This window comes from Rhinolophus ferrumequinum, chromosome 9 (assembly GCF_004115265.2).
Source record: "Rhinolophus ferrumequinum isolate MPI-CBG mRhiFer1 chromosome 9, mRhiFer1_v1.p, whole genome shotgun sequence".
Taxonomy (NCBI): Eukaryota; Metazoa; Chordata; class Mammalia; order Chiroptera; family Rhinolophidae; genus Rhinolophus; species Rhinolophus ferrumequinum.
The window spans coordinates 4,122,379-4,131,569 of NC_046292.1; positions in this window are offsets into that span (position 1 = coordinate 4,122,379).

Here is a 9,191-nt window from a genome sequence, read left to right on the forward strand (position 1 = left end):
GGCCTTCTGTGGGGCATCCTGTGCAATATAGGGTTCTTAGCCCCATCCTGGCCTGGACCCACTAGATGCCAGTAGTACCACTTCCCAACTGCGACAACCAAAAATGTCTCCAAACATTGCCAAAAATCCCCTGGGAGACAAAATTGCCCCAGCTTGAGAACTGCTGGGATAGAGGTGACGACCAAACCCAAGGATCCCAACGCTGACTTCTTCTCCAACATTGGCCTGTCCTGTGGACATTGAACAACATTTTCTAGCCTCTCGAGTAAAACGAATTGAAAAAGAGTATGTAAGCTACTGCCATTCATGGAAATACTATGTGCCAGACACTGTGCTGAGTGATTCATGATCTCATTTCATCTTTGCAACAATTCTCTGATGTAATTATTAGTAGCCTCACTGTACAGATCAGGAAATCGGGTTTAGAGAAGTTAAGTGCTTGTCCCAGCTCATGGGACAAGCTAGTAAATAGTGAAACCAGGATTCTCACATAGGTCTGTCTCCTTTTATAACTGTTATGACGTTTACTTGCTTTTTGTCTCTTTCAGATTAATTTATACAAGGATGTTTCAGAACACTTTTAGCCATATATGTGATCACGCCAGCTTCGTTTTATAATCCCCTCAGATATGTGGTGTGTGAAGACGTTATTAGTGGCCACAAAAAAGGAGAATGTTTTATTGCCCACTCAACAGCTCTGGCTCCGAGATAAAGTCTGTGAATTAGGAGACAAGTATATTTCTCCATCCACAGCAAGGCCGGGCATCGATCCCCTACCTAGTTGTAATAATACTCAACTGTCCCTTAACCAGCAGAGGGCAGACCTGTGTCCCAATCGACTAAAGTGGGCAAAGAAAATTGTGCTTGAAGGTTTGGAACAGAGAAGGTAAAGGTTTTCGGGAAAATGGCAGCTGCTTCACTCGTTTGTCACTTGTGGGACTGGTTTTTATATTTTTGTGGACAATGTCCTGTTCTTTACAAAATGTATAACCTCCTTCCATACAGGTAACAAGAAGTTAAAAGACCACTTTAGCTTTGCTTCCCTATTCTTGACTTTTCACTATTAAGCTGATCTTGGTCTGCAAGTATTATGGGAACAAAAAGGAGAAAACTTCATAGTCAGCTACCATCCAGAAGAAGAGGTTTTCCTTCGCACCCTCCTTTTTGGCAGGTTCTTAGGGGCTCAGTGCCATGACTGCGGTGTGGGGCTGTGAGCTCAGACCTCACCACTACCGAAGGCAGGACGTTGAATCCAGAAGGTGATGGATTCAATAGGTTACAATAGGAGGGTCGCACGCGTCTTCATTTCATGAAGAAGAAAATTAGCCACAGAACCTGTAGCCAAAATTCTGTCCAGGCTGAAACTGACGAATTTACCCAAATCTTCCTTTTTACATGTATCTGCATGAAAATCCCAAGAAGGGTGACAAAAAAAAAAACCTCCAAGTTTGTTAAGTTTCCAGGAGAAACAGACTTCCACCCGCTGCCTGGCCCTTCTGCCAGCTCTTCGTAACCACTTACGTGCCTGGCAGAGCCATAGTAATCGTGGGAAGCTATTTGGGCAGAGGCTTTCTCTGTCCTGTCCACGTGACCACTAGCATTTCTGTAGAGTCAAGTGTTTTCAAAACCTCTTCTGAGTGGGAGTGGCGGGGGGTGGTGAGTATTAGAAGCGTGTCTTTCCCCTTCTAACTCTTTTGTACTTCTCTCTCCCAAATGTACCTGCTTGTGTTTCAAGTTGAAATCTGTTGCTAAGCCTAGGACAATGGTCTTTGGGGAAAAATCCAGACAGATTCCGTTTGTTTGATGCAAGAAGAGGAGTGTTCCGAGTCCTGAGCTCCCCCCAGATACCGCGCCCGCCCCCCTTCGATTCGTGGATTTCGGGTGATATTAGAGTGATTAGTTCCCTGTGAGCAATACCAAAGGACAAACGTTTCAGGTTCGGAATCACTGTGGCAGTGCCTCAGATGCCATGCCGTGCCTCGGTCTCAGAATGAGAGGAACTGGGCATGCCATCGCTGAAACGGTCAAAGCTTCCAGACCCACAGGGTTACCCATTCAGTGCTCAGCGTGTGAAACTCTGTAGCTCCCAAGGCAAAGTCTCCCGTTATGTGGGAGCAGCGGGTGGAATAGTCCTCCCCAGGGGCTATATCCAAGTCCTAATCCCCGGCACCTGTGAATATGACCTTGTTTGGAAAAGGGGGTCTTTGCACATGTAATTAAGGCTCTCATGACGAGGTCATTCTGGATTTAGGGTGGGCCCTACATCCAACAACAGGTGTCCGTTTAAGAAAAAGGCAGAGGGAGATTTGAGACCCAGACACACAGAGAAGGCAGGCGTCCATATGAAGATGGTGGCCACAAGCCAAGGAATGCTAGGAACCATCAGAAGCTGGCAGAGGCGCGAAAGGATTTCCCCATAGAGTCTTCAGAGAAAGTGTGGCTCTGCTGACACCCAGGTGTCAAACACCCGGCCTCCAGAACCATGAGAGAATACATTTCTGGGGTGTGTGTGTGTGTGTGTGTGTGTGTGTGTGTGTGTTTTAAGCCACCCAGTTGGTGGTAATGTGTCACGGCAGTCACGGGAAAATAATACCGTGGGTGACTTCTCCCCCATCCCGTGCCTTTCTATGCTTGAGTTACAGCAGAGAGATCTGTACCGTTGACTGAAGAACACACTTTTTTTCTTAAAAAAACAAAGCGAAAAAGTAAAGCAGTTTTTGGACAGGTCACCCAGCCAGCCTGGGGTCAGCTTGGGCTACTAATGCTCATTGTACATTTATCGAGACCATCACTATTCCTGACAGTAGCTCCAGGTACAGCTCCTTGGATGTCCCCTGTCCTTCCCGCTACCAGAAGCTCACGTGAAAGCTAGTTTCCTTACTCCTCCTCCTTTTTGACTCTGGTCAGAATCCTCATTTTGTGGCATCATACATGGTTTCCATGGAAATGAAAGGTTGAGATAAAATGGTGCCAATGTGTGTGTGAACTTCAGAATTAAACAAGGGCTATTGTTTTGCCGGGGCGCTTCATTCATTCTGAAGATGTCACAGGCGATTTGGAAGGGATCTCCAGAACTTCCTGATTCCCTGTCACATTCCAGACCACCTGTCCTACATGGAGCACCCTGGGAACGCCCCAGGTGTTCTTCCTGCCCCTTGCTCTTCAGGCTTTCTCTTAGTTTTGGCCTGTGGGTCTAGGTGTCAGCAGATGACCTCTAGGTGTCAGAGGTTTGTTGTAAATAAGCAGAGTGCCCCCAGGGTAGGCTGTGGGTGAGACGGAAATTCCAGCAGGAGATATCACAGCCAGAGGCTCTATCAATCGAAACTCCTCCTTCGTTTAGTGTATCCGACCAAGTAAACGGAAGAGGAAAGCGGACCCAAGGCTACGGTATGTGCTTGCTCTTGTGACCCAGAGGACAGGGGCTGGGAGTTCATACCTGCTTCCTGCCAGAACCAAGAGCACAGCCTCCTACATGCACCATCTTCTCCAAGATGGTTTAGTCATAGGGAGAAGAAGACCATAACTAGTCCTCTCACTGGCTCCCAGTAACTGAGATGTGCACCTGGCGGGGGGCCCAGGTAAGGATTCTGAATCACTGAAACTCTGCACCCTTGCTTTACAGGAGATGCCACCTGGTAATTCTTACTTCAGAGTAGGTGGGGTGACTGTATTATCACCAAAACTGGAGTGCTTTGGGGAGCAAAAGGAACCACTGTGAATGATACCAGGAGCATAGGCACTACCTGGGCTGTCCTTGGAAGAGAGGGACATCTGGTAACCCGAGCTTGAGGCCAGCCTGTACCCAGCTCACTACAGCTCTCACTGTTGAAGTGCCCTAGGACTCAATGCTTGGACCTCTTCTCTTTTATATCTTACCTCTTCCCTAGACCAGGGCTGTCAATGGAATTTTCCATGAGGATGGAAATGCTCTATCTCTGTGCTGTCCAATGCAGTAGCCACTAGGCAAGTGTGACTACTGAGTACTTGAAATGTGGCTGGTGTGGCTAAGGAGTTCGCTTTTAAATTTTATTTAATTTAAATGAGCAATACCATAAATTTCAGTGGCCACATGTAGCTAGTGGCCACACGGGACAGCACAGACCTAGAAGATTTCAGCCAGTCTCATGGCTTTAAATACCACCTATAGACCCTGACCCCTAAATTTGTCCTGCTTCCCCAACCTCTCCCCTCAAACCCAAGTGGACCCGTATATCCCATCGCCCATTTGATATCTTAACTTGAATATCTCATAGGCACTCTGAACTTAACATATTCAAAAACAGCCTTCTGGTCACAATAAGACTCTACTTCAAACCCATTATAATGGCTATTATAAAACAAACAAACAGAAAATAATGAGTGTTGGCAAGGATGTGGAGAAATCCGAAGGCTTGTGCATGTACAATGGTACAGCCGCTGTGGAAAATGGTAGGGCAATTCTTCAAAAACAAACAGAGTTACCATACGATCCAGTCATTCTACTCCTAGGTAGAATTATCCAAAAGAATTAAAAGCAGGGACTCAAACAGATTTTTGTACATCCATGTTCACAGCAGCATTACTCACAATTGACAAAAGACGGAAGCCTTGATGGATAGATGGATAAACACAAGGTGGTATATTCGTATAATGGAATATTCCTACATTTCAGTTAAGCCAGTGGTTCTCAACCAGAGGCGATAGTGCTCCCTCAGGTTGCATTTGGCAATATCTGGTGGCATTTTTGGGTGTGACAAGGGGGAGGGGCGTGTACTGGCATCTAGTGTTGCTAAACATCCTACAGTGCACAGAACAGCTGCCCCCCACAAAGAATTATCAGGACAAAATGTCAGTGGTACTGAGGTTGAGAACCTGACGTCACCTAATCACACGAGAAGTTATCTCGTCTACATTTAGTAACAGCTAAGTTCCTTGAGGATAGTTTTAGGTTGAACTGTGCTCTCTAAACAGAGACACGTGGAAGTCTTCACTTGCTGTGCTTCACAATGTGACTTTCTTTGGAGGTAGGGTCTTTATAAAGGTCATCAATTTCAAAGGAGGTCGTTAGAATGGGCCCCAAGCCAGTGTGACTGGTGTCCTCGTAAAAAGGGGAAATCCTGGATACAGACGTGCACAAAGGGAAGACCATGTGAAGACACAGTGAGAAGATGGCCATGTGACTGGAGTGATGCAGCTGCCAGCCGAGGACCCCCAAGGATTGCCGGACGCCTCCAGAAGCTAGAAGAGGCGTGAAGGATCCTCCTTCTGAGTCCCCAGGGAGAGCCTGGCCCTGCGGACACCTTGATTTCAGATTTCTGGCCTCCAGACTGTGAGAGAATACATTTCTGTTGTTTTAAACCACCCAATTTTGGTCCTTTGTTAGGGCAGCCCTGGGAAACTATTACAAGGGCAGAGCCCGTGTTAAATCTAAACTTGATACTAACGGGTCTAGGCCCTGTGACAATGTAACTCATTACTTGGAAAAATGAGAGCTATTACAAGGATGGTGGTTAGATGCTCGTATGGGAGGAGAGACAAGGATATTTAGTCTTTGGGATGTTATGAAACTCACAACGTGGAGTCGGCCAAGAGCACTTGTATAATAGATGGTCGAAGCCACCGGTGGCCAAAGCCTTCCATGGGAAAATTACCCCGGCACAAAGTGTTTTTTTGCTAATATTAACTCTGGTTCTATTTCAGATCAATGGACGCAAAAACCAGGAGATGCCGTAAATCCCACTGAGCTTGCCATAGCTGCCAAATTATGCCCTGATAAACCTTTTGGTAGCTAACTTTCTGGACAGCAGCTGGCTCACAGTGGAGTGTTATCTGAAGGCCCTTGGTCTCTAAGGAAGGGTGACTTTCAATGTGATTATTTCTTTAAAAATAATAATAATAATGAAGGTAATTTAAAAATAAACAAAGATCTGGATTTAAAGGTTACTTACTGTCCCAGGACCAAGATTAATGGTGGGTGGCAAGTTTTCCTGAAGATCTTCTGTAGCCCGATTAGCTGTGCTGGGATGCCAGAGAGATAATGTCTTTTCACATATAAAAGATCCTATTGATTTCCTGTTAGTATTACCCCGAAAGTGTGCCGTGCGTAGCTATGGAGCAGAGACAATCTTCCATCAATTGCTTTATGGAAAGAGAATGGTTATTGTATCTCTTCCCATAAAATATAATCTCTTTTTCTCTTCCAAAATCTACCCGGCCCTCTGGGAATTTCCAGTTGTAATCTGTGGAAGTGAATTGATTTCTTTTTTTTTTTCTTTCTTTTTGCATGTGCCAGTATTTTTACATTTGGCTTCTCTACATTTTTCTCATTGTTCTTTGGGGTCTCGCTTTTCTAGATTGTTATTTGAATTTGTCTGAAAATTCTTTTTAAATAAGTGCCATTGACACATAAACACTTGATGGTAGGTGTCAGGTTTCCAGTGGCTTGCTCAGGGAACGTGCCCCTCCTTCACTCTCCTGTGGGGGCTAGTGTTAGTGGGTGCCTAGCAGGGCATTGGAGACAATGAGATGTTGTCTGTCTAGTGCATCCGAACAGGATAAAAATGCAAAAAAACAAATCACGGACGGAAGGAACGAAGGAAGGAAGGGAGGGAGGGAGGGCTCTTCCAGAGGATGAGGTTCTCAGCATTACCTCTGGGCGTTTCTTCAGGGGCAAAGTCCTTCACATTTATACTTCATGCTCTGGGAAGTGGCTTCCTAAACTCGTGAACTTGGCCGAGAAGACCCCAGCCGTGCAGTCTTGCCCAGACCTCACACATGGAGGTCTGCAAACTGCAGACCAGCTACGAAGCTCATCCTTGTGGATCTGCCTTCACCTCTTTAACTCATGCAGACCCCCCCTTGATTCTCCCATCCCAAACCTACCCACCCTTCGAGGTGCAGCCCCTTCACCAACCCCCAGCCACTCTTTCTGCCCTCTACACAGGTTTCTTTTTTGTCCCTGAACTCCCATGGCACTTATGGTTGGCACCATCCCAACCTGCATTTGATTACACCCACCTTTTATTCTCTGCTTATTGCACTTGTACTGTTTCACAGCATGGTCACCATCCCATGTCTTCATGGGACTCTCTGTCCACTTTGGCACTGACCAACCTGGAGCCAACCAACCTGGAACCAACCTGGCATTACGGCCAGGTGTTTTTTAAAAAAGCATATGTATATATATAGATAGATAGATAGATAGATAGATAGATAGATAGATAGATATATACACACACACGTATGTATATGTATATACGTATATATGTATAATATGTATATATGTGTATATATATATACATATATATAAAATAAATATAACTCTCAATTTCATTGGAAGAAATGTGTGTCCCCAAATTTGTATGTTGAAGTCCTAGCTTCCTACACCTAAGAATGTGACAGTATTTGGAGACAGCGTCTTTAAAGAGGTAATTTTGTTAAAATGAGGTCATTACGGTGGGAGCTTATCCAATAATAAGAGACTAGGACACACACACACACACACACACACACACACACGGCCATGTGAAAATACAAGGAGAAGACAGTCGTCTACAAGCCAAGAAGAGAGGCCTCAGAAGCAATCAACCTGCCAACAACTTGATCTCAGCCTTCTAGCTTCCAGAACTGTGGGAAAATCAATTTCTGTTGTTTAAGCCACCAGTATGTGGTGCTTGTTATGGCAGCCTAGCAGACTAGTTCAATCACTCGTCCAGAGCCCAGTGACATGAGACAGAGGCCAAATTTCTTAGCTTGATATTCAAGGTGCTCTATGGCCTTGTCCCATCCCACATTCCCAATCTGTCTTCTTCCTTCCAGATTGAAGCCCTCTGTCCAACGCCCAGGCTCCCCCATCCCAGCTTCCTTCCCATCCCTGCCCCTTTGCCCTTGGTACATTCTTTTCCTGGACAGCTCTCCCCTTCTCTTCCATCCATGCAGACCCAAACCAAGGCCAACCCGAGTCCAGCTCTTCCCCAACAATTCAGTCAGAGTCGATTGACTAGGACAGAGACGGCGAAGGGGGTGGTTATCGTGGATGATGCAGTGTCTTTCAGACTGTGCTGCCCAGGACCCTCCTGCAGGAGCCACTGTATGGGGTGAGGGACAACAGCAGGGGAAAGGGCTCAGCCACTCCTGACCACCCGCCACGCAGAGCTGCCTGACTTTTTTCTGTGTCATTTGTTTGTTTTTCCATATATTATTTTAAAAAGGGTTCTGTGGGGGTGGAAATGATGCTGGAGAGTGCCACTGAAAATCCTACCCAGGATGTAATGACAACAAAATGTCCAAAAAAAGTCATACGAAGCTAATGGTCCTTGCTCAGGAAACACTTAAGCAAACAAAGCCCGTAACGCTTTTATCTAGATTTCCTAGAACTGTACTCATTGTGAGGGATAAACTCAATTATCAAAACTCATTGACTCCGAAAATGTAAGTTCCATATACTACTGCCCACTCCAATTCAGCAGACAGGCAGCTGTTACGCTGTTAATGCAATCACTGCTTGTCGCGTTGTTAATCTTTTTTCTAAGTATGGAAGGCTGGCAGTTTGGAATCTCTGATACAGATGTGGACATTTGCCAGGTCACGTCTGGCCAGGGGTTTGCTGACCAGTGACTTCATGAAGAAATCAATTTCTGTTCCCTTCAGCTGACCTTAGGACTGTCTTCTCAGGTTTGCTTTTCTCTATTGTAATATAAAAATGAAGTTTCAGTCTTTATGATTAATGCAGTGTTATTTCTTTCAGAAATTAACAGCCCATCTTGTATGTTAGCGAGGTCCCAGGGAAGCAAAGCAGGGAAGGTCTATAATTATGTCCTCCGAGAATTCAGCTAAGGTCCTTCTCCAAAGTTTGGAGCAAATTTCCCTGGACCTTTTTGCTTCAGAGGCCTGGCCAGATGTCCCACCCAAAGGACTTAATGCTTTCTTAAACTAGCCTTTCAATATCAAATGTCAATCTGTGAATCTGCAACAGATTTATGGAATGCCCACAGGGCAGGTAAATTGGGGAAATGTGGCGAAATCTTCCTCATAGAAATACACACGTTTTTCCTCGTTCCCCGGTCTCCCCTGACCTGCCAACATACACACAGCTTTTGAATCTCAAATTCCTCGGTATTTTCAGAGAGAAAGGCAATTCCCTTGGAATCAAGGTGAGGTTATTTATTCTGACACAGATGGATGTTATATTGAGATGTGAACCCCCTTTCTTG